The following is a 23266-nucleotide window of genomic DNA, read 5'->3' on the forward strand; positions in this document are numbered from 1 at the left end:
GAACTAAAACTTGAACGATTCGGATCGTTGAAAACACGATCGATATGTGAACTTCTACATATAAATACACTTGAAGAGTATAATTCTAATAACTTTCTCGTTGAAACCTTGTTGTTTCCATAATTATGAAGACCACAACGTGATTTCAACAATTTGACCCGTTCATTTTCTATGTTCATAGTCAAAGATCATCCGTACAAAAAATCGGCTAAATCGACATTCATCTACCCATTCGATCATCATTAGAAAAACCACGATCGTTCATTAATTCGACCACCATTATGTCACTTTTACATCTCCGATTAAGCTAATTTTTTGCACGAATTATCTTTGAGTGATGAACTAAAATTTGAACGGTTCGGATCGTTGACAACACAATTGCATCGTTTGTTTATAAAAATATGTAATAAAATATATAATAAAACATATGTACATTTATGTTTTATTATAGTTGTAATGTTGTATATAATTTTAAAAGTTTATTATTTATGGTATTACACTATTACACTATTACTAACATAATAGTATTATAGAATAACTTAATAAGCATATTAATAATTTATTGAAGTAAACAAACGAAAAAGCTATTAAATATGTTATGATTCACAAACTTAACAAATAAACTGGTCAGCTCAGTTGGTTGAGAGTTGAAGTTTGTTATGTGAGGTCTCATGTTCAAATCACAACATAGCTAAAATCCTATATTTTTTTTTAACATATATATGTGTCTAAACAGGCTTTGGGCCGCCCGTTTGGGCCTAGCCCGGCCCGGCCCTCCAAGCCCGCAAGCCAAAGCCCGATGGGCGGGCCTTGGGCTTGTGTATTAAAGCCCAAGTCCGGCCCGGCCTGGCCCGAAAGCCCTATTGGGCTTTTATCATTCAAGCCCGAGCCCGGCCCGAACCCGAAAAATTTGGGCCGGGCTAGCCCGGCCCGGCCCGGCCCATTGCCGACCCCTAGTTTTGTTTGTTTCTTTTTGGTCACTCAAATTAGAAGTTTGTTTAACCCTTTGATTACAAAATAAAAATAAAAATCTTTAATTATAAATACAGTCATTTCAATATTTTATCGAAAACATTATATTCATTTATCCCACTAGATGACAAAATGATTTGTGAAATTTGAAAAACTAACATAAATTTAAGTCAATTAAAGACATTTAACCTTTTTAAAAAAAATTTTAAAATTTGACCCTTTGAGTAGTGCTTGAGGAGTGTTCGAGCACTTCTTGAGGTAAGCTCGAGCACTACTTAAGAGGGGTTCGAGCATTATTCGAGGGAAATTTGAACACTTCTCAAGGGTAGATCGAGTATTATTCGAGGGTCAAAATTCTAAAAAATTAAAAAAATGATTAAGTCTTTAATGGAAACCAAAATGGGTTAGTTTTTTAAATTTTTTTATATTTTTATTGTATTTTTTATATAAAGAGTAATACTTCAATTGCAAGTATTTAAAGAACAAATGTTATATATATAGATATAGTATTCAGATAGGGTTTGTGTACTACTTAAAAGGGGTCAAAGTAGTGCTTCTATTGAAAGTATTTAAAGATCAAATGTGATTATATATATAGATATACTACTTGACAGAGTTTGAGTACTACTTTAGGAGGGTTCGAGCACTTCTAATTAAAGGGAGCTCGAGTACTATACGAGGGTCAAAATTCTAAAAATGGAGACTTAGAATGTAGTCCATTTTATGAGTCTATCTTAGACTAAGACCGGTAGTGATTTATAGTTTTTAATTAAGTCCTTTTATTTTTCTTCTTTGACGGCTTTGTATTAGGTTTTAACTCCAAGATTTTGGGCTCCGCCCAAAATCTCGGAGTTAAAACCTAACATACAGCCTCTACAAAGCCCACTCTACACCTTAGGAGGGGAAATACTCTTCAAATAGGGGGAAATACCCTTCAATTCAGGAAAGGCTTTATTATGAATTAAAAGAATTTTCTTATAAATTAAAAGAACTTTATTATAAATTAAAAATATTTTTTTATAAATTATTATGAATTAAAAGAATTTTCTTATAAATTTTAAAACACCCCCGGTCTCCATCTAAAAACTGTTTTTCTAAAAGACCTAAACCTAATTATCTCTTCTAAAAATTTCAAAAAATAATTAAAAGTCTTTAATGGAAACTAAAATGGGTTAGATTTCCAAATTTCTATATATTATTTTTATTGTATTTTTTAATATAAATAGTAATACTTCTATTGAAAGTATTTAAAGATCAAATGTGAATATATATAGGAAACTAAATCAGAAATCGTTTGAAAAAAATTAGAAAACTAATCCATTTTGGTTTTCATTAATGAATTTTAACCCTTTTTAAAAAAATTTATAATTTTGACCCTCAAGTAGTACTCGAGGAGGGTTCAAGCACGACTCGAGGACCAAAATTCTAAAAGTTGAAAAAAAATGTTAAAAGTCTTTAATTGACTTAAATTTGGGTTAATTACTTTTTCAAATTTCTCTCCCAAAACAAGGTCATAGTGCTTCCCTTAACTAATTAGGATGTATTTGCACATATATATATATATATATATATAGTGCTCTAGAGCTAACTAGTTAGTAAGATAATATGACGCTAATTATCATTTTGAGCCCACTACACAATGTAATTTCATGATTTGAACTGTTTATTTTTTAGACTCTCATTCAAAGATCATCTTTAAAAAAAAAAATAATAACAAAATTAGAAATCGTTTAGCCAACTATATATTAGTAAGCTAATTGTGCTCATGTAAATGGACGAATACAAATTTTTCAATAAAACATAAAATGATTATAATGATAATCGAATAACTAAATGATTTCTGATTTGATTGATTTTTTGCAAGGTTAATCTTTGAATGGAGACCTAAAATATGAACGGTTTGGATTATGAGATTATATTGTGTAGTAGGCCCAAAATGGTGGTTAGTATTGTATTATCTTAATTAACTAGTTAGCTCTAAAGCATTTTTGTATATATATCTATATATATATATATATGAAAATATTCTCTTGTCAAATTGCATGTTATGCATGTTTACATGTTATATTATCATATTAATTGTTAAGAGAAATTTAGAAAACTAACACATTCTTTTAACTCTTTTTTAAAATTTTTGACCTTGAGTAAGGGATGTTCGAGCACTTCTCAAAGGGAGCTCGAGTACCACTCGAGGGTCATATTTCTAAAAAAAAAAAAAAGTTATAAGTCTTTAATTGACTTAAATTAGGAATATTGATTTTCTAAATTTCTCTACTAATGTATCATACATTCATACAAGATTGACACTCTTGTAGCATAACCTATTTGACGTCTCACGAAAGAATATTACTGTTTGTGGGAAAACCCACACCGATCCAAACGGCCAATCATGGCTCGACACGTGGCTGGTCAAAACCAACCTTGGAGTTGACTTTCAGTGGTCAGACTTTGACCTCCACATCATCACTACTCAGCACTTCCTCCGCCAGCTCAGCTCGGGTCTCCATGCCGAGTCCTCTATGCCCGGTCCGAGCCAAACCGATGACCTCCCAAGGGATTGAGTGTTCATCTTTCCATGGTCATCCCAGTTCGGCTCGGCTCGGCACAGAGATAATCTCCTTCCGAGTTCTGACGTCGACTAGTTAGGGCTCGGAAGGGACCCCTATCTACTGGACCGGCTCGGCCTGGAATCCCATGTCCGATCCGATCACACACGGGCCTCATGTATACGCATAAAAACATGTGCTTGGGTCGGCTCGGCTCTCCGCCGCCATTCCCGGGAAGATCACGTTGGGATGAACCGCCACACTTGAATGCACCTGACACAAATCCTCTGACAGATGGAATATCCAGCCTGCATTCATGACTATTGAGGTAGTTTGTCTGAACCTTCCAACCTTGCATTTAATGGAGCATTCAATGCAGCATTGAATGCTGAGGAGGTGAGTAGCTGTGCATGCAACTAGTTCTGACCAGGCGCATGGGTCTCTGGCAACCATTCATTCACATGCAGGTAACTTACTCATCAAGTCTTCCTTTGCCTATATAAGGCACCCTATATGCACAAATGGAAAGAGCAATGAATCCACAAATCTAGCCATCAACCTATCTACAAAAACACTTACGCAAAAATTCCCAAACACCCAAGAGAATACCCAACTTGCTGAGAATAACCCAGAACATTTGCCTTGTTCTTCCTATTCTCCCAAGTTCATCCTTTGTTCTTCCTCACCTACCATCAAACACCATCACTGACTTCATCATCGGAGTGTGTTTGGCTGGTACCACACCGGTGCATCTCCTTTGATCTTGTGTTTGTCTACAGGAAGATCTCAATCAACATCCACGTCATCATCCAGCAAGGCTTCGGATCAGCCAAGTCATCACCTCTAAGTTGTTGCATCTCTCTTACGGAAATTTGCATCAACAATTACCCTAGAAAATATTACTATATATAATCATTATAATGAGTCTATTACAAGGAAAGAATATTCTTACCTTAAGAAAAAATAAGGACACTTGTTTAACTTATAACATAAACTATGATATTGTACTACTTTCCATTATTTCCTGCATATTTGCCTTCTAAACCTTAATCTGTAAATCATAAATACAAATATCGAATCGGAATGTCTTTGGAAAATTTCGGATCAAAATTTACATATACATTCCAATTCCAATCCAATTTTTTTCGGAATTTTTGAAATTCGTTATTTTCGGATTTGATTCGAACGTTTCAAAATTGGAAATTTACGGATTGGAAACGGTCGGATTCGGATTTTCCAATCCAAATCACACCCCGAACTATCATACTGTACTTGGATAGGAAAAAAAAAAACATAAACTATGATAGTGTACTACTTTCCATTATTTCCTGCTTATTTGCCTTCTAAACCTTAACCTGCAAATCATAAACACAAATAAAAACTCCATGAGTTAAAGATATATGTCTTTCTCTTCACTTATAAAGGGGAAAAAAAAACAATTGGTTTTAGGAATCTGGTTTACTATATATTCAACTAATTAAATTCGACCAAAATTCTTCCAGCATCAGTGTCAGCAATCTTTGAAAAAGCCTCTCGAGAAAGATTAATGATTCCACGACATCGTGGTGGTGCACAGTAATCAACAATGGTAACTATTACTTCAGCTTCCTTGCATGGTTGTTCCATTTGGTTTGTGCTCCCAATACATTTCACAACGTATGTTCTTCCACAAGCTCCCCTATTATCCCACATACTTTCACTTGCTGCAGCAATCATCAAATCTTCTGGGATCTGGATTCCATTGCATGCAGGAGCTGCCCAATTAAATCATCATAATCAACAATATTATAATTAGTAGGAATAACTCTAGCTAGCAATATTTACTTTATTGCTAGAACTTCATGTATAAATGGAAAGAATTCCACTAATATTCAGACACTAGCTTGTCGGTTAGTATTTATTAACACTTATCAAATTGTAAACTAGAGGAAGGCTAACTACTTTTTCTTTTAAAATATAAATAGTTTAGAGCACGAGACTACATTGTGAAATGTGAAGAAAAAAATAGAAAGTAAAAATGAGGAGATAGCTAGCATGATAAAAGTTCAATCGTTAATAAGACAAAGCTTAGCAGCCAACATTACCTAAACCCCAAGCTAGCTTGGAATCAAAAGTGGCCGGTCTCGGGCTAAAAAGAAATTTTTAAGTAAATTATTTGATCCACTATCCCATTGCCCCTTCTCCAGCTACAATTTGAATTTTCTTTCAATGGGTTATGTTCTTTAATTCATCAAAATATCAGATATTCGACATGTTATATTATTAAATTTTCGATATGAGTTATATATTAAACAAAATTTTATTTATCAATAATTCAAATTGACAATCTAAAAAGCATTACATATCATACGGTCTAGCAGGAGGAAATTTTCCTCCATCCAAGGGCTTCTAGCATATATAGTAGCAGGGAAAGTCTCTTAGTGGGGTATATTCAATATAGAATTTGGTGGAATTTAAAAAACTTTGGTGGAATCTAAAAGTTGAAGTGTATTCAATGCAAACTTTCAAAGAGTTTATAAAAGTATGGTAATATTCAAATTAAGATTTTTTAGACCTTTAAAAAATTCATGAAAATCTATATGTATTCAATTAGAACTTTTAGAGAGTCCATAAAAGTATTATAGTATTCAAAAAGTCATTAACTTTTGAAGAATTCTTTAAATATATAATGGATTTTGATGAAGTTTTCAAGATTTCTCCATACTCTCCCCTGCAGATGTCCATGGATTTAACCAAGTTACTGTCTTCACACTTTGCAAACAACAAATATATATTTGCATGTAAAAACTATATATAAGGTTGTTTCAAAACTATATAAAATAGCAATTGTGATAGCTAGAAGCCTAGAATGCATGTAAAACAGTAAATTAGAAATTAAGATGAATAGGAATTATAGGATGTACTAACGGACATAAGGGGGTCCATAAAAGGTAGCAATTCCCTGGTAGGCATATGCCATTGATATTGAGGCCCAGTTTAAAGCGATCATGACAACCAACATCAGTCGAATTTCTTACATATATATATATCCTCAAAGCACCTAATGATCGATCAATTGATGATATTATATATATAGCTCAAAATTAAGTAATAGTTTGTTGTGTAAGCAAAAGCCAAGAAGTTTTTTGTACCAAAAAAAAGCCAAGAAATTACCCTCATTTTTATAGAGGCCAGGAATGATGACATTAATTAACATGTAAAGCTAGCCAGCCTCTTCCCCATGCCAAGGAGTCGTCCAATATTATCATTTATATTACACTAATAGTTGGGTTTTTTTTTTTTTTTTGACCAATTATTCTAGCTACCCACTTCAATCGGTGCTAATTACAACGACTTAACGCTTCTGTAATAAGGAATCTTGGGATAACAATAGAAAAAAAAAAAAAATAGAATCCTTTTTTCAGTTTTTACCCTTTTCTTCAGAGAAGACTGTTTAACTATTTGCCAAAAGAGAAAAGAGAGACGACTGTGACACCCCAAACTCCAAAGGGCGCCAGAGACCTAAATTAATTAAGCTAAATATCTAGCTAACAGGCATGAGGCATCCCATATTAATCTACAAGTGAAATGGCACAATTTTCTAATCAATACCATTGAGTAACAGTTATGACTAGTGAATCATAAATTTAATAAAATGAATATTTTTTCGATATTTTTTTTTATCAATCAACTGTTGGTTCATTAGATTTAAACTAAAACATCCTCCCACGAAGAGAAAATTGGGTGACACCATTAAACCAAATGGTCATTGACATCATTTTTTCTTCGATGTTAATCACATTGACATCTATTTTCTAGGCTTTTAATTTAATCTTGATTAATTTTTGCTCTCTCTCTCTCTCTCTCTCTCTCTCTCTCTCTCTCTCTCTCCTCGTAGAACTAGAGTCTTCTTGCAATTGGAATCTGGTTGTTACACAAAGACAACAAGATATTTTATTAGAGAATGAGTATAACCGAACTCTTCTCATGAGTATGTGCGTTGGGGAATAAATCGATGTCCCACTAAAGCTACAAGCTTTCTTATTTTTTTATTTTTTTGGCAGGAAAGCTACAGGCTTTCATGTTTATTTTATTTTATTTTTATTCGTACAAGTTATGTTATATATTGGGGTTAATTAGTATAATTAATGAATTTGGTTTCTCTACTTTTTTTATTTTTGCTTGTTTCGACCCTAACTTTGTTATATAAATCCAAATATTGTAAATACATAGATATAACTCTACTCACACCTAGAAATTGCTATGAATCAATTTCATTTTTTACTCTCCATTTGGATAATAAATACATGACATGATTAAAAATCAAGCAAAAATAAACAGAGAAAAAAACATGTAAAAACCAAGTAGAGGTTCTGTATCCATAAAAAATAATGGGAACCCTATCTTGTATGCTATCTTGTATGCTGCTTAATTTTCTATCCAAAGACATAAAATCAAGATTGTTGCTTCCCTCGATCAATGTTGCTTTGTGTCTTTGCCTTCGTACAAAACTCTTCTTCTCTACAATGTCGGGTCTTCTTTATGACAAAACTCTGCCACATATTTTTGGTTCGTTAGGTCTTGTATTTTGAAATGCTACTATCACAAGAATGAGGTCATTGTATCTTGGGGAACGAGCACTGATTCACCTATAGCACCAGTGGGCGACCTAATTCATCTTAAGGTAGCCTTGACCGAATTTGAAGATTTGTCTAACATTTTTTTCTGAAATTATTTTAAATTTATTGTGATTAATGGTATCCATTAAATTCTATAGGTTATGATAAATAAGTTCACTTTTAACTTTCCAAGGTTACATTAACCCATCTAATTATATTTGCTTGAGTTCAAAAATCATGTACTATAGTACGATGTTGATAAAAAATAAAAATAAAAATAAAAAGGTTAACCAATAACTTTGTTTATGATAGATAAGTTCATCTTATAAGCTTACAACGCCAAGCGTTTGAACACTCCTTTGTGAGCGTTTTAATGGTCCTTTGTGAGCATACTAATGCTCGTTGCCATTGTACCATATATATGTGGTTGTTACTAAATGGTAGCAACTGTATTTTCTATTTTTAAAAGATTTTTTTTTCTTTTTTGAAATTGTATGTATTACTTTTTTGAGTCCTTTAGATATACCCCCATTTTGAATACCCCATTTTAAAATAGGCCCATTAGGTAAACTAAGTGTTTTTTTTTTTTTTTTTCTGATTTCAAATAATAGTTTGGATGTGTTTTTTGTTATATTTACGGAATATGTCATTCCTCCTTATCAGGTATGCAAATACATTTAGCAACATTCACGCTTAATTAGCAAGAAGTTTATTACATTTAGCAACATTCACGCTTAATCATTCCTCCTTTTTGATGCCATATAATTAGCAAGAATCACTCCTATATTCAAATAAGTTTATTACCCCAAAATCCCCTAAATATTGTGATTGCAAGAATCACTCCTATAGTTGATGGGAGAATTAATGGCTCACTACATGTGTATTAGGGCTTCTGCAATTGATCAGAGAAACGGGAAAGTGAAGAAAGTGAAGCTGCAGTTCTGAGTAATAACATCAAATTTTAGGGGTTTGGGAGACTGACACCTACGGTGGAGGTTTGTTGGTCGTGCGATCAGAGAAACATATTGAAACCTCTACTATAGGTATGATCACAGAATCGGGAAAGTGAAGAAAGTGAAGCTTCAGTTGTGGGTTACTACATCAAATTTTAGGGATTTGGAAGTTTCAAACCTACGGTGGAGGTGTGTTGTTCGTGCGATCAAAGAAACCTACGGTGGAGGTTTGTTTGAGACCAACAGATTGTAACCTGTACTGTAGGTATGACTAAGTACACATTCTTCTATTTCCTTCAATCTTAGAGAAATTAATTTGTTTTTTACCTACATCTAATGTAAATAAGAATGCTTAGCGATCGATTGTCAAACTAATCTTCTTTGTGTGAATGAGTTTTGATCCTTTACTATTTCTTTTATCAGAATCGGTTTGATCCTTTACTATCTCTTTTATACCACCTATTCAAAAGGTTTGATATATTTACACGGTTTGAAATTCATAATCTACCTTTTCATAAGCTGCCTATTCACAAGGTTTGGTATTTGTAAACTACCTTTGCGCAAGGTTTGATAGTCATAAAACACATTTTAAAAGGGTTTGATCGTAACACATAACCTTCTTCTAACGTTTTTTAGTCAAAAACTACCTTTTTTCATGGGTAGTTAGCTTGGTGAACCTTTTTTTTTGTTTTTTGTATCTATAAAACCTTAGTAAACCTTAGTAATAAGAAACTTCCTACTGCAAACATGTGATGAATTGGGACCTTTTGCGGATCTGACATTAAATTGGACAAGATCAGACAAATTTTGAAATTTGAAAACAAAAACCATAAATGAAAAATATTCAACGTCGTAAATTAATGACAATTAATTACAAAAAAATAAAAAATAAAAATTTGATGACAATACCTTAAAATAAGGCATTAATTGACAAACACAAAATTTACCTTTTTTCAACTCAGAGGATAAAAGAGGAAATCACAAAAATGAATTTTCTGCATAAAATATAAAATCCTATGTGGTAAATTCAAAAATGGATTTATATCAAAAAGATGAGGTAACATCAAATTGGGCCTCAGACAAAGGTGTATATCTAATTAACTCTACTTTTTTATAGGTGTGTATTAACGTTCCGCAAGCAGCATATATTTAAGGAAAAAGCGTATGAATGACTTTGTTTTCGATGTAAATATGTGTTATCATTGACAGATCGTGACAATCGTGTTATAAAAGAGAGTTGAAAGTTTCGGCATCAAGCATTCACCCTTAGTGTTAGAAAGCTCATTATCGAAACCTAAAAGTGGCTCGACTTAATTATCATTGATTTCCGCGTGTGGACTAGTTTATCATTCTATTTTAAATATGTTTTGGCTGTAAAACCCTAAATTTATATTTTAATGTGAATTACTTGGTTACATAAATATTAATTCCATTTTTTCCGTCGAGAGTCGGCTTAACCCAAATTTATTATTCAGTAAACCTGATTGGGGCCTACACCTGAACTCAGCGAAGGTGCAAAGGTAAGGTGGGTCTGGCCCAACCCTTTTTAAAAAAATTTGTACATATATAATGAGTCTATTAATTATTATGAGTCTATTATAAGAATAAATGATAACATAATATGTCAAATATCTTATATAAAGAGTCTATTATATATAGGACACATTGTTTAACATATAACATAAAATATTCAAATATGATATTGTACTACTTTATATTATTTCTTGCATATTTGCCCACGTGTAAACCTGCAAATCATAAACACAAATAAAACCCATGAGTTAAAGATGTTTCTCTAATTAAGGATAAAAGTGCTTTTTAGGAATCTGGCTTACTAATCATATTCAACCACAATTCTTCCAGCATGAACATCAGCAATCAATGCAAAAGCCTCTCGAGAAAGATTGTTGGTTCCATCACATCCTGGACAGTAATCAACAATGGTAACCAGTACTTTACCTCCCGTGCAAGGTTGTGGCATTTGGTTTGTTCCCTCAATACATTTGACAATGTATGATCTTTCACATGCTGCCCCATTATCCCATATACTATCACTTGCTGCAGCAATCATCACATTTTGTTGCCTTTCATTTCCATTGCATGCAGAAGCTGCCCAAAATATCATAATAAAAATTAATAGGGATCGATAACTCTAGCTAGGATCTAATTAAAGGCTAGAACATCATATGTGGGAAAAGTGACACTAACCAGTTAGTATTTAATAAGACATCTATCGTATTCTAAATTGTCGGGAAGAGTGACACTAACATGTAGTAATTGTTTTGAATTTTCATCTATTTGGTATTTGTATCTCGGCGAATCTGTGACACTATATTTTTTACACAAGTTTTCAATGGACTCATTTCATATAAGATTTCAACGATCCGAATCGTCTATTTTTTTTGTCTTTATTAAAAAATCATCTTTGCAAAAAATTAGATAAATTGAAAATTATATATTTATCTACAAAAAATAAATGATCAATATTTTGAAATGTTGACTATTTTCAATTTACCTAATTTTTTGCAAAGATAATCTTTTAATTGAGACCTAAAAAACAGACGGTTTAAATCGTTGTCATATATGAAATGAGCTCCACTGAAAACTTTTGTGTCAAAAATATAGTGCCATGAAGTCATCTCCATCTTTATATATCTAACATGTATGTTATATCGTAAAATTATCAATTTAAGCCATTTATTTAAATAAAATTTCACTTTATTAATAATTCAAATTGATATTATTTTAAAAACAAAATACATTAGACGTACTATTTTGCAAAAAAAGAGTTTTTTCTTCGTCTAAGGACTTAAAACATAAAAAGTACCTTATTACGGTAAGTGTTTTGACACTCTTCTCAAAAACTATAAGACTGTCAAAATTATATCATTAGCTTTGGCACATTACAATGTAAAATAGCAAATTAGAAATTAATTAAGATGAACATAGTACTCACGGACATAAGGGGGTTCATAGAAGGTGGCAGTTCCCTCCAAGGCATATGTCATTGATGAGGCCAAGTACAAAGTCATGAAAACCAGCAACATCATTGGAATTTCTTGCATATATATATCCTCAAATCACCTAATGAAGTGATGATCGATATTATATATATATATATATATATAGCTCAAAACTTGTTTGTTGTGTAAGCAAAAGCCAAGAGGAGTACCCCATTTTCTATAGAGGGAATATTGATGACAGTAACATTTAAGCTAGGCAGCCTCTTCCCCATGGCAAGCAGTCGTATAACTCCAATATTAATTATCATATAACATGCACTAAGCTACCCACTTCCATTGGTGTTATTTATATTCATTTTTATTTGAAATCTTCTTTATTCTTGCAAAATAAATTAAACAACCAATATATATAGAAATAAAAGACATCATACAATTATTAATTTATTCACACACCAAATTTATTACTGCACACAATGCAATTCTCTGTTCAACCTATCTTATAGTCATTTTTCTACTCATAAAGAATATAAAAATTATTGGTGGTTAATGCTTTATAGTGAGCACACTAGCTACATGTCGATCTGTTGATAAATGGTATTAAATTGTGTCATTTAACTTGCAGATTAACACGTGGTGTTTGTAAAACTATATCTGGCCAAGCATGCATGCACTCTTGTTGGCTTGCTTCTGGCTCTTTTATCAGATGAATTGATAAAAGTCAAGTGTTTCTATAAAAATTATAAATAAATAAAAAAAAAGATTAATTTAGGTCTTCGGCCTTTGGAATGGCAGTTATTTCGGGTGTTCTCTCGTCTCTCTTTCTGGCCAACAAAAAAAAAGGGTCTTCTATCTCTGTCAAATAGAAGAAAAGGGTGAAAACTGAAGAAAAGGTTATATATATATATATATATATATATATATATATATGTTTATGCTTTCAATGTCGGTACCATTTTTAATACGTTGACAAGCTTAATTAATAATTATATATATAGAAAATTTTCATGGGCAAGGATATCAATTGCTTGGTGTTGTTTTTTTAAACTACCGATCGCTTCTTGCAAATCGGCGCTGCTTCCTCTGCTATTTTTAATCTCTTTATCCGATGGGGTGTAATCACTTGAGGATGTTGTTTTTTTTTTTTTGGTCACATAGCAGGGGAAAGCCCAAGAGAAACAACAAGGTCCAGCTCATTCCAACTCACAGAGTGAGGACAAGCAATTAACAGGACCAGAAAAGAACAAAAAACGTACAGACAGAAACTAAAATTTCCAGACCAGAAATCTAATCTAACAAGCTAATTAAGCATCTTCAGACCAAGGGATTAGGGATGTTTAATCTAACAAGCTAAGTATCATTTGAGGTTAACCCTACATCTTTTTAATAAATAGGTAAGGCCCAAATTTAAAACTTTAAGCCAAAATCCATATTAGATTAATTTATTTACACAGTATGCCATTATTTGATTACATTAATTAGTTCTCCCATCAAAAATTCCCTCAACTTAAGGAATTCATTAAAAAAATTAATATATGACACTTTTTATAGTGTGATATTTTCTCTAGACTATAATTCAGTAGGTAAATTCATACGTGAACAATATAATCTCTATTAAAGAGTGTCAACAAATAGAGTAGAATAATTAACCTACAACTGATCGAAAAATGTCTTTAAATATTATATTTATTTGTTAGTGTACATGTACGCAAGAAGTAAAATTTCGGTTTCAAGGAAATTTTCGCGGAAATGTCAATTAAAATTTCGATTTCGATAAAATTAGACAAAAACGACGAAAATTGCTATCAAAATATTAAAATTTTGAATGAAACTTGACCATATGTTTATTTAACATATTATCTACTATATTGTTAAAAAATATTGAAGAAATTAAATAATATAGTAGATTTCATTTGATATGTTATGAATATAATGTGCGCCGGAGACAATACTGTTAAAAAAATACTTCACTAATTAATAATTACATAATAAAATTACACGAATAAATCACCAATGTGGTAACGGAAAATAGCAAGTTTACTCAAAAGGACTTGGAAATGGTCTTCAATAGTTAAATTAAGCCGAATTGGGTTAAAATAGAACCAATTCGATGGCACCAGCGGCGACAACTGTTTACCTAAAATTTCAATTTTACAAATTATCAAAATTGGAAAACCAAAACATTAAGGAAATGAAACTTCATGATAAGGGGATAAATTTCTTTTTCATAATTTATGTTTACAATTACAACTAAACGAAACACCAAAATGACCAAATCAAACCCCAAATAAAATCTCAAACCTTTTTTTTTCTTTCCAATTGCCTAAAGACTCCAAATCTCAATCTACCTTAAAAAAAAAAAAAAAAAATTCTTTCCTTTTTTCTTTTCTTTTTTTTTCTTTCCTTTTTTTTTTCTTTTTTTTCTTTTTTTTCTTTCCTTTTCTTTTCTTTTTTTCCTTTTCCTTTCTTTTCTCTTCTTTTTTTTTTTTCCTTTTCCTCTTCTTCCCCCGTGACCTTCCTCTTTTTTTTTTTCCTTTTCCTCTTCTTCCCCCGTGACCTTCCTCTTTTTTTCTTTCCTTTTCCTCTTCTTCCCCCAGTGGTCTTCCACTCTTCCCTTCCTTCTCCCTCCTTCCCTAGCCACTAGATCGCCCACCTCCCGCGACCAAAACCCACTCCTTGCGCCGCCCGCGCCTGCGGCTGGCCTCCTCCCTCCTTCCCCAGCCAGCCTAGTGCTGCTCGCCTCATCCCTCCTTCCTCAGCTAGCCTCGCGCCGTCACTCGCCTCCTCCCCCACCTCGTCACCGGCAAAAAGCACAACGAGATCGTCCTCAAGCTCGACCCCAACAGCCAGACCATCGAAGACGACTTTCTCGGCGCCAAGGTGATGTGGACGACCGAAGGGCAGAGACATAGTCGCGAAATTTCGCCGACAGTTTACAAAATTGCACGTGAAACTGCTTCAAAATTTCGCCGAAAAGTTAACGAAAATTAACAGATATGGTATAAAATTTCGAGACCCCCAAAAAACGAAAATTTCGATGAAATTTCGCCGAAATTTTCGAAATTTCACTCCTTGCATGTAGGTTCCTTAGTTGTTGTAGGTTATTTATTTGTTAATGATTTAGTTCATTAGAATTGTGTATTGTAGGTTTATTATATTTATATATAACTTTTTCTGTAGGAACATCATTTATTTATGAGAATTATTTTTATATTATTTATTTGGTTATAATTATTAATATAATTCAAAAAATCATATATGGGAATTCATGATTGACATTCGAAAAAATGCCCAACAATGAATCATTAGCATTTAAAGCATTAAAAATTGTAAAAGTAAATACAGACGTTACCAAAAATTTAGGGCATATGAATACAGCGTTACCAAAAAACATCTTTAATAGGATTGAGGGCATATGAGGAATTTATAAAGTTTAAAATTTAAGAAATACTGACTAAAAAATCTAAAAATTGAAAGTGTGATGAGTTGGCAAGTGATCAAAGGGGGTTCACACATAAAAAATAAAAAATAAAAGATATAGTAAATTAGAAAAATCACCTTCAAACTCAAATTTATCCAGTTAAAACTCATGTCTTCTTTTTTTCATATGTTAGACCCTTTAACTAGTTTCCAACTTATCCACTTTCCATATATATATTTTCTAGTCAACATTTTTTTAAACTCAGATTTTGTAAATCTCTTTTATGCCCTCAACTATATATGAACATTTTCTTCATTGTTTGACTATTCAATTTTGAAAACGGTTATTGTTGCTCATTAAATTTTAGTGCTTTTAATGTTGATAATGGTGATCCTGCAATAATAAATAACCGCAATAATTATTCTAGAAAAAAATGGCCTTCAAAAATAAAAAAAGTTTTTTATTTCCAAGTGGTGGTCGAACATAAACAAATTCCAAATAATTTATCTATAAATACTAACTTATAGAAAATAAACCAATAAAGAACCTACATACTTAAATATGTAATAAGTAACCTACAATTACAAAATATACTACAATTAAGACACCTACACTAGTAAATTTAGCTAACTTATATATATAATAATTTAGGGGCCTTCCAATGAGGGATCCCCCTGTGGGGCCCACACGAGTTTTTTTTTGTCTATTCGAACCGTTCATTTTCTATATCTACATTAATAAATCATCCATGCAAAAAATCAGCCAAATCAGAAATTATTTGCTTATCTCACTTTGATCAAACAAATGGACGGTTTTATCGAAAATATTTGGTTCGTCTATTTGTTTGATCAAAGTTAGATAGGCAAATAATTTCTGATTTGACTGATTTTTTGCAAGGATGATCTATTAATGGAAATGTAAAAAATGAACAGTTCGAATCGACACAAAACGACTCGTATGAGACCCACAGGGGGAACCCTCATTTAACACTAAATGAGAGATCTCTCATTGGAAGGCCCATGTATACTAATTATATACTTTGTTTTTATAAAAATTCATATATATATATATATATATATACATACAAAAATGCTCTAAAACTAACTAGTTAGTAAGTTAATATAAAACTAACCACCTTGTTGGGTCCACCGCACAATGTAATATCAAAATCCGAACCGTCTATTTTTTAAGCCCTTGTTCAAAGATCATTCATGTAAAAAATCTCCAAAATCGGAAGTCATTTAGTCATTTGATTATAACAAAAACTATTTATATGATTTTATCGAAAACACTGATCGTCTATTTATTTGATCTCAATTAGATGACTCAATGATTTATATATATTAGTAAACCTACACCAACATTTTCAAATATAAAACTAAGAAGTAAGAACCTACAATAAAGAATCTACATTAGAATTATTTAATAAGGAGCCTACATTTAATGAAAATACAATAGCTAATACACCTGTAACATCAGACAAAAAAAAAATACTCCTACAACATAAAAACACACATATCTATTACTTTCTATATTTAAATACGAACAACCATAATTCTAGTAATTTAATAAAGTCCTATAGTTTAACTAGTGATTTTTCAAAGAAAGAAATCTAAAATTAAAATTAATTACATAATGGCAAAACTTGTAAATAATAGAAAACTAATGGATTGTTGTTATCCTAAGTGGCGTAGGATTTTAAATATGAATTTTAGTTATTAAAAAAAAGTAATGGTGTTAGATTATATGAAAAATTAGTTTGAAGGACTAATATCCTAATATCCCAAAAAAATAATGACATAAGTTTTAGTATAGAAAATATGACTTAATTTGAAGGGAAATTTTCTAATTTACTATAAAAAAATTTGCATTGTCGTCACCGCAGCCGTCGATCGCTCGGCATGATGCGGTTATGCTATAGTTAATCACATAAGAGAATGAATGTGTATATATATATATATAAGAATGCTCTAAAACTAACTAGTTAGTAAGTTAATACAAAGCTAACCACCATGTTGAGCCCACCGCACAATGTAATCTCAAAATCCGAACCGTCTATTTTTTAGGCCCTACTTCAAAGATCATCCCTGTAAAAAATCTCCAAATTCGGAAATCATTTAGTCATTTTATTATAACAACAACTATTTATACGTTTTTATCGAAAACACTGATCGTCTATTTATTTGATCTCAATTAGATGACTAAATGATTTCCGATTTAGTTGATTTTTTGTAATGATGATCTTTGAAGTATAACCTAAATAATTGACGGTTCGGATTATGAGATTAGTTATGTGGTGGTCCCAAAAACATGGTTAGCTTCGTATTAACTTGCTAACTAGTTAGTTTTAGAGCACTCCTCTATATATATTTATATTGTTATCATAAGATTTATGGTTACAGATAGGGTAAATCAACTAATATATTATTTTATGTGATTATATAAAATTTGCATGAAGAATGTACGTAGGGTTACTCTTGTTACATAATTAAAAATTTGGATCAATGAACTAAAAAAATGATAGCTATAGAATGTATTTGGCATTTTCAAATTTTTTATTTAAGTAATAAGATACTTGTGGCTGTGTTTTATTTATATTTTTTTGTCAACTTGTGGTTGTGTTATGTGACCAACAAAACTTTGCGTAGCATATGAAATAGAAAAGTATGTGCGGAGATTGACGTAATTTTTCAGTGTGACTATAACACTGTCACGTGATTATTATTTCACTTTTATATAATATGAATGCATGAAGGATCATACTTTTAAAGTATATTATTAATAAATATAAACATGTTATAAAGAACTTAATTAAAACTTTATGGTGTGTTTGGTAACATTTTACAAAACGGTTTTTCATTTTACAAATTCAAAAAATGACAAAAATGCATTTGGTTGCCGTATTGAGAAAACAGTTTTTGAAAAACACAAAATATAATTTCTAGTTTACAGTGTAAATTCAGAAAACGACTAAATGATGTTTTCAGTGAATTTAGAAAACATAGAGAACACGGATACAAATAAAAAAAATTTACAACTGAAAAAAAAAATAAAAAACATGTGCTCTGCACCTCCTCCCCACCTTCGGCGGCAGCCCTACCCCTCACCGCTGCCCACCTCACCCATCTCTCTTCATCTCTCTTCTATTCATCTATTTCTTTCTCTCTCTCTATCTATCTCTCAAAATATATATTTTGTAATCCCTCTATAGTTTCTAATTCTCGTTTCAATAAACAAATCAAGACTCTCTGTAACATCCATAGTAGGAAGCTCACGAGCCTTAATAACCCTTACATAGAGAAAATACATATGTTCAACTAGATCATAGGTGCTTACAGTTTTGTCTTCATTAATAATACGGCCACCAACAACTCTTTCACCCCCAAGGTAGTCGCGCCGGCCGAAGTGAGTTGGGTTTCATGAAACTTCTTTTTTTTTAATTATATATTTTATGAAATTGGTTAATAATAATTTATAATTAATATCTTTTGTGAATATAATTATTTGGTTGTAATAATTGGTTAATATCAATTGTGTTTTCATTATTTTTGTTTTATATAATTGTTTTTCAATTACGCTACTAGACGCCTTCTCATATTTTGAAAAGGCAAAATTTAATTTGTCATTTTCATTTTACAATATAGTTTTTAGAAAATTATTTTGTAAAACGTTACCAGACGGGCCCTTAGAGTTTAAGAAGACAATACCCAAACGAAAACAAAAAACCCCTCTTCTAAAAATTGGCATGACCTATAGCAAAATATTAGTAATTTGATTATCAATGTGTTAAGTATGTAACTGAATAGTCATTTTCTTTTTAACTTCAACTATCAATTGTCTTATTCATAATTTTATGGCATAGAGATCAACTTATAAAATCATTCTAAAATAATTGAGAAATTTTCTCTTTCCAAATTATCAATTTGGACCAATTAAGGGCCAGTTTGGTATTGCAGTGAGGAAAAACAGATGTGAAGTAAAACAGCTGTGAAGTAAAGTCAGCTGTAAAGTAAAGCAGTTGAGTGTTTGGTAAACTATGTTTTCAAAAGTGTTGTGAATACAAAAAACAGTATTAAAGTATTTGGTAAATGTTAATGTAAAAGTGTTGTGACTGTGTATAATTACTAAAATGAACATGATGTTGAAAGTGTCTTTCACTTATTTGTTTGGTAAAACAAAAATGTTTTTTTTACTTATTTTTAAATTTGTGGCTACAAATTTTTATTAGCGTTAATTTTTTTAAGAACAACATTATTAAATAAGTATGCCTATTATTTTTTTAGGTATATTATAATTTTAATCATACAAATAAAGTATCATAATTAATTATCACAATATAAAATATAACTAACATTGGACATATTTTTTTAATTTAAAATAAACAAATAAAAATTATAGAAATCAATAAGGGTATTATGGGTAAAATAAAATATTCATTGTTATTGTGATTCACTGCAGCTTTCAAAAGCACCTAGAAACCTAGCTACTTTCTATTTTTGCTGTGAAGAGTTAAGAATTGTGGGGGAAAACAGTTTTTTATTTTTTTACCAAACACCAAAACTGCTGTAGGTGATTGAGAATTGTCATCCACAACAGCTTTTGGGTCCTCCACCGCAATCTCAAACGGGGCCTAATAAGTCATTCAAAATTATAACTACTTCATCTAAGTCCTTATAGGCATAAGCTTTCTCCATATCTCTTACGACCCGTTTGGTTCAAGTTTTATTTCATTCTCACGTAAGTGCAGGGATGAGAAATGGTTTCCTAACCCGTGGAAATATGATGCACTGAAAATAGGGAAAAGGAATCTCTCTTTCCAGCAATTGGGTTTTTTTTTTTTTCCAATTTATTACACTTTTTCTAGACAAATGTATCCTTCTAATATTTTAAAATACCAATTAAAATACCTTCATTCACTATATATATAATAGATGAAAGTATAATTGAAAATTTGGATAATTTTTATGTCTTATTCCTGCACAAACTAAACATTAGAATGGAAATAAAAAGGTAATTACTAGTTTACTTTCCTAGTATTACCAAACACAGGAATAAGTTCTATTCTCCCTGAAAAATGTATAGAAATTGATTTCCCAAGAAAATCAGTTTTGCGAACTAAACGGGTTCTTAGAAGTTTAAGTGACTAAAGAATTTCATAGCTCAAAGACTTTGTCTTCACGTTTGATTGGGCAACTTGTAATTTCATATTTAGCCTCAATTATCTAAATGCGAAATTTATTTATTCAATAAAATTAGTAATCAATGGAAGCCTATATGGCTATATTCTTACATTATGTCCAAAATACCTTATGTTTTTTTTTTTTTTGTCGGAGAGGGAATATTCGAACTTCAAATTTCTCTCAATAGTGAGCAGAGAAATACCACTTAGACTAACAGTTAATTGGTATTCTTATGTTATGTTAATGGTTATTTTATGGGACTTACACTTCATTTTTAAATTGGGTTTTGATTATGTTGTCTTATTTCAAATCTGCCAAAATCATAGCAAGGTTCAAAAAAATTGTCTTGAAAGTACATTTTATAGGTGACATATATGCCTGGAATATAATAAGTCAAACTCTTTGGTGAGAGAACTTTTTCTTGTATATACACCCATGTATTATATATGTACGTTTGACGTAATTGTTTAAGAACTATAACATAAACCTTTATTTCGACACTTTGTTAGGTTTAGATGTAATTTTTTTTAAGGGTACTTTATCTATAAGCTCAAAATGAGAAAGAAACTTAAGTCATAGTCCACTTGACCCAATACTTAACTTTTAGGACAATATTTTTACCGAGGGCTCGGCGACACATGCAGATGCACCCTGCATATGAATGCATTTGCATCTATATCTGCATACATATGCATCTTAAAAACCGCATATGCAAACTCAAAATAACCTAAAAACTAAAAAGTGCATATGCAACTCCAAATGCTCAAAAAATTGTGCATCTCCATCTACCGAGCGCTCGACAGCTTTATCAACATTGTCGGCTGCACGCACAAGAAATAGAATGTCCATTGACTTAATTTTGTTTTTAGGTGGATTTTCACTTAAAAATCTTTCAAAAACTGGAATTGAGAGTTTTTTTTTTTTTAATTAGGGAGGAGGGGGATCAAACTTAGGAGGGTGAGTAATTTGATGGGTCTTCCAACTTGGCTACTTCAATAACTGTTTTTTAGCTTTATTGATTATGTTAACGTTGTTTCAACTAATTTAATTTTGAAAGGCGATTTAGACTTAAATGGAAACTATGAAAGACATGAGCCCAATCTTAATAAAGAAAAATAGAACTAGATACCTGCTTCTAAATATCACTAAATTTTTAAGAAAAATTAGAGTTAATCCTTCTAACATTTCTTATTTAGAAAAAAAAAAAACCTTATAACTTTTTTTTTCCCAAATAAAGTCTTTTGACCATTGTCATGTCAAAGAAATATGTTTTTTTTTTTTTTTTTAGAGTATAGGATACGGGCTCACCTCATACTTTTTTAGGGTATAGAATGAGGTTTGTGAATGCTGCATGTTAGGTTTTAACTCTGAGATTTTGGACTCCAAAATCTCAGAGTTAAAACCTAATATAAAGCCAACAAACCAGAGCTTGAGAAGAAGTAAAAATGCACTGTCGAACACTTGAAAATGACTGAAGGGCTCGACACCTGGTATGTGTAAAAAATTTGAAACGAATGGATCAATATTATGTAATATGGAATGGTTACAATATTAGTGGACTTTAGTTAGAATTTTAAAAGTCATAAGGCTTTATTCAGTATATTGTTAAATTAAATGACCTAAATGGAAGTTTCCCAAATTTTTATGAATAGAATTTTTTTTCTATTGGTGTTGATCTTGTATTTATATTCAAAATGGCGTTGTTTTAGGTCTTAGCATAATACCAGATCAACACCAAAAAGTTCATTAGAGAATCTGAATCTAAATTTTTCATTTTAGATAACTCTAAGAGTTTATTTGGCAGTGCTTTTAGAAGGCTTAAAAGCGCTTTTGATTATGTTTGGCAAAAAAAATAATTAACGTTTTTGGATTCTAAAAACACTTAGAAGCGCTTCCGGGTGAAGCATCTATCCTTATGAAGCACTTCCAAGTATATCAACAAAAAGCACTTGAAATTTTTAAAAAAAATCTATGAATTTCTAAAAAAAGTGCTTCTAGTAGAAATGTTTTTACTCAATAGCAAAAACGCTTTCTACAAAAACACTCTCAAACAAGCCCCAAAACTTGAGTTCTTTTTACATTGTCTAAAGTTTAAATGTAAACTTTGTTTGTTCGGACAAATAGGCCTAGTCAATAGCCAGCCCATTAATTCGAGCATAGGATAAGCCATGGGTCAGGCCTGAGCTTCTATCTTTTTGTTTGGAGTCGACCCAACCCATTCTAGATCATATAGAAACCAATACATGAATGACAAGTTGACCAAAAAAAAATTGGCAGTAAAAAAAAAAAGTCAAAAGTCAAAACTTTCTTTTATTAAGAAAATAAATTATAGAATTGGGAACTTGGGATTTAGATTACATTAAAAATGGTTACTGATCACTATTGGATTTACTAGGGACAATTGGACAAAACCAATAGGTTGCTAATAAATTAATACATTATTATAATATAATTGTCACACATAGTGACACACCCCCTTCATTTTTGTCATATTATCTCTAAATTGTCAAAAGTTGGTGGGTCGTATTGATCACATTTAATGTTTACAAGGCAATTGCACATGGATTGGGGGGCCAGCACAGTTGATTGAGAAATAGTGCTTCCGTAGGCCATAAATAAAAACTAATATTAAAAAA

General features: G+C 31.4%; 1 pseudogene; it reads right to left on the minus strand.

The window, feature by feature from the left end:
• Positions 1-4991: 4991 nt before the first annotated feature.
• On the minus strand, positions 4992-6477 carry LOC147293636 (EG45-like domain containing protein pseudogene; annotated as a pseudogene).
• Positions 6478-23266: the final 16789 nt, after the last annotated feature.

Source organism: Dryas octopetala, chromosome 2 (assembly GCF_963921425.1).
Source record: "Dryas octopetala chromosome 2, drDryOcto1.1, whole genome shotgun sequence".
NCBI classification, from domain to species: Eukaryota; Viridiplantae; Streptophyta; class Magnoliopsida; order Rosales; family Rosaceae; genus Dryas; species Dryas octopetala.